The sequence below is a fragment of the Lynx rufus genome, unplaced genomic scaffold, assembly GCF_022079265.1.
Source record: "Lynx rufus isolate CCGP_SWC_20201006 ecotype Redwood Valley unplaced genomic scaffold, mLynRuf1.p SCAF_6, whole genome shotgun sequence".
In the NCBI taxonomy this organism is placed as follows: Eukaryota; Metazoa; Chordata; class Mammalia; order Carnivora; family Felidae; genus Lynx; species Lynx rufus.
In genome coordinates, this window is record NW_025814878.1 from 15,142,878 (window position 1) to 15,147,242 (window position 4,365).

General features: G+C 39.0%; 1 non-coding gene across 1 annotated transcript; it reads right to left on the reverse strand.

Annotated features, from left to right (window-relative positions):
* Positions 1–295: 295 nt before the first annotated feature.
* Positions 296–429, reverse strand: LOC124529507 (small nucleolar RNA SNORA70). The gene has a single exon (XR_006966393.1). It is a non-coding gene; the product is annotated as a small nucleolar RNA SNORA70 (small nucleolar RNA).
* Positions 430–4,365: the final 3,936 nt, after the last annotated feature.

Genomic DNA, 4,365 nt, shown 5'->3' on the forward strand with positions numbered 1-4,365 from the left:
ACAGCCATCTGGGATAAGCCACTTTTCAGCCACCATGTCTTCAAATTCGTCTACATTAAACTTAGTAAAGCCCCACTTCTTGGAAATATGGATCTTCTAGCAGCCAGGGAACTGGCCCTACGTAGAGCCTGAGTCACATGCTCCTTGTTCTGCAAGTTGGTACAGATGGTCATGATGCTTGGCCAATGTGGACCCTGATCACTGTGCCCTATGACTTTCCAAAGGCACCCTGCATACCTGTCTGGAGCCTAGATTGGAGATAGCATGAGGTCAAACATCAATGTCCATTGGAAAGGGCCATCTCCAAGGTTCCTTAGGGCAACCCATACATTCAACAGGCTGCATACACTACCAAGGAGGCTATTGTTTGCAGCCATTGCACACCAGGCTCCCATGGGGAAAGATTACAGTCGACTTAATTGGCTGCAGAAGACCCTTGATTTTCTGTGGCTTTCTAGCTCTCTACAGGGTTAGTGGCTATCCCTGAGGGTTCAGCTGGCTGGCTTGGGGAGCTGAGGTCTTCAGTCTTTCTTCTTCCTCCCCATCTCTACCAGATATATTCCCACAGTTCTTGGTATCAGCTTCCACCATCCTTCCAACTAAGAACCTGGCAACCTCCACTTGACCCGAGAAGACCTCTTCCCCCAAAGGGCTGTGGACAATACTTATCTCATAGAGCTGTGATGCCTGGGCAGGGCTTCCAGGTTGTCACATACTCATTGATCTGGTCTCCTGTTCCCTTCCCAAGAGGAAAGAAAGAAGCAAGCAGCCTTACTGTCTTAGGCTTCCCCCATCTCACCTCAGTCCATGGTCTGGTCCTGCTTTGTTCATTTCTGTCTTGGAGGATGATTTATAAGGCAGCACAGCTGCAGCCCCATCACTGATACAAATGGCAGGGATCTATTTTATATATGGGAATTATTGTTTAAATTATGCTGTGTGTTTTGAAGCTATTTTATTACTCTTGATGTTTCTTTAATGTTTTCGGAATTGAAGTGGAAAAAGTATGCATGATTAAGCATGTTAATCCACCAATGGAATTATGGACCACCAAACAGTTCATCGTTTCTTCTAGTTAATGTGCTGGAATCTTAGGAAAAGAAAACAGACACACAAAGTTTTTGGCCAGTGACTGAATGTGCCATTCAAACTACAGTGATCCCAAGAAAGGTTTGCTTTTGCCTTGGTTCATTGACAGGAAATTATTGGAACATGCATGAGCAATTTTTAGTTTTATATTATCTTTTCTTTTGTGATGTTGTATCAACTTTCTCCAGCCAAGTGCCCCAATTCCAGGATATACCAATGGAAGATACGTGCAAAGATGTGCTGTATTTTAAATCACCAAAAAGATTTGTAACTAAGTATTAGAGGAAACTTCTATAAAAAGTCAGTCAGTTTTATGCTTAAACATTGAGGTACAATATTGTATCCTTTTCTTTTATTTTACCCTACTATTTTACTTATTCTTTAACTTTTCATCTCCTCCCCTCCTAGTTTTCAATACCTGGAATGTTTTGCTGTTAATGTGGTTGTATAAGGTAACTTTTATTCTAAAATATACTGCTGGCCACCATCATGATGAAGTACCCCAAAAGTGAATTTTCCTCACTGAATTCTACTCCTGAAACCAATATTGCACTACATGTTAACTAACTAAAATGTAAATTAAAAAAATAAATAAGTCAGAAATTGATGGAACTATAAAGAGAAATAGAAAAAAATTACAATGCTTCAAAATATCCTCCTAAAAATTGAGAATTACATCTTTCTTCATGAAGTTGACTTGTTTTGCTTTCTTTAGAAATACCAATGATATGAAAAATGTTTTAAAATAAATTTCTTAGTATTAAAAAAGTGAAATTTCCTGTTGCACAGAGACAGATTATTTTTGGCAGAATCAGCAAAAATTTTGGTTACACTAATCACATTTTTCTGCACAACAAAATCAGAAGCAATATTTTTGGATCCCTGTCGATTGTGCCTCCATTTATACTGGCAGCAACAATTGACAAAAGTTACCATCATAGTACTTCTCAGAAGCAATGGCCAGAGTACAGGGAATCACTGATTTTTTATAAGGGCCACTCTCAGAATCAAGGGAGAGGGTAAAAAGTATCTTTCAGAAACTGAACCTAACAAAAAGAAAATAAAATAGATTCTGGTCTCCTGTGGAATTCTTTGCAGAAAAAATCATATTCTAATAGATATTTCATCAAAAAGTATTGCTGATGAGAACACAGTGTTTTGTAAACGCTGTATGGTTCCGACCTCCATCGAAAATGCAATAAACACAAGGAAAGCTAGATTTGATTATTTTTTAAAAAATGTTTAAAGTTTATTTATTTTGAGAGAGAGAGAGAGCAAGGGAGGGGCAGAAAGAGAGGGAGAGAGAGAATCCCAAGCAGGCTCCATACTGTCAGCACGGAGTCTGATGCAGGGCTGGAACTCATGAACCTTGAGATCATGACCTGAGCCAAAACCAAGTGGCTCAACTGGCTGAGCCACACAAGATCAGCTTAAAAGTTGACAATTTTAAACTTTATTATCATTAGGTAACATTGCACTCATAAAGCCGTTTGCTTAAAATGTTAAAAAGAAGGGAAATGGCTTTTTTAAAAACCTGCTAAGTGTTTCTTGGCATCATTCAAGAAAATTTCTGAATCATTTGAGCACCAGAGTATCCTGGTCACCAGTACTTAAGATCAAATTTATTTTACTGTCTTTCTTGGTCAAATAAGAACTTTTCGTAGTGAGATCATGCTCCTCAAAAGTTGCCTTATGTTCCCTTTAGAAAGACAAGAACTTAGCAGAGGGGATAAACATCAATAAAGGATGTTGTAACTGATGAGGAAGAAAGCTCTTTTGTTTGAGAAAAGAGTAATTTTGGGAGTTTGCACCCAAAAGGAAATGGAAAAGATAAATAAAGAGGAATGAGAAAGGAGGAGGAAGAGTAATGAAATCTCCAGATGAGATAATTATCCATTATACTTATTTTTTCTCATGCTATTATGTGAACCTATCCTCTTGCTCATTTCCAAAAATCACTAGTGAAGTCTACCAGGGTCATGATCACTTTATTTGAGAGTGTGTTGGGGGGGTGGGTAGGTGTATTTTAAACTTGAAGAATGGACTGGATTTCATATCTTGGCCATTGTGGTATGTAACAGAGGTATTGAAAAATAAAAGAAAAAGAAGGAAAGAAAGAAAAGGGATGGAAGGAAAAAAGAAAAAATATCTCGTTGAAAATACAAAAATATTCTGAGAAATCTTGCTGTGTGACTTCTATAGGTTGAGAAATTGGGAGAGGGTGCAGTACCAATGCTATTTAGATCCAACATACAAGTGGTCCCAACTGATACCTTACTGGCACTAGGAAGAGATGCTCCTTATGAAGTTGGGGCACTTTCCAAAACTCCCCTCGAGCCTCATTACTATCCAATGTCTTTTATGCTGATGCTAAGAAACTCTGCCTTGCCTCCCTGATTTGATCTTTGACAGTTGACCAAAGTTAGCTGTACAATTGGCGGGAAAGATAACAACCTTGCTTTCATCACACAGAAGGAATTGGATCAAATGTTAGGGCTTAGATTGGATGCACCAGGGACTCTCCTCCAATGATGATGATGGTGGTGATGATGATGATGATAGATGGTTCACTGCACAGAATTCCATCTAGAACTGTCCTGGTTACCTGCCTTATTTTGCCATTCTTCTTTATCACTTGGACCAGACACTGAAATCAGTGCCATGTGATCAAAGACCTGATTTAATGTCTTGACAATTCTGTACTTTGGGGTGAAGAATACTGCAGTCCAGGGTTTTCTAAAATGGAAAGGATCTACTCATACTGCTACAGTCCAACTGCCAAATTAAGACTCCTGATAATACACCTACCTTAACTCATACCTGACAGCTGCTTCTCTTGGGACCCTGAGTATTGGAACATACATCTGTAATTGCTGGGGCCAGCTTTAGCAGGCTACGATTCTCCCCACGATGTCCCTTGCCTTTGAGCTGAGTATTCTAGAGTCAAACTAGCCTTATTCCATAACATCATCTCCATTTCCCAAAAGAAACTGCGACTCAGAGCTGTTAAGATGCTGCTCAAGGTCATCTAGCTAAACTGGGTTCTCAGAAACAGCTTTGTCTGTTTCTGAATCTAGACCATCTGTTCTCTCCATATTTTCACCCACCCTCCCATTATTTGTATTTTGAATCATTCCATGAAGGATTTGAGGTTTTAAAATTAATAACTGAATTCTGGTTTATAAATCAGCACCCTGTACAATTGGATAGAATGAATAAATTCCAGTGCAATTTCTCCTTATGATAAACTAGCCTTCAGTGCCACAGATCCAGCAA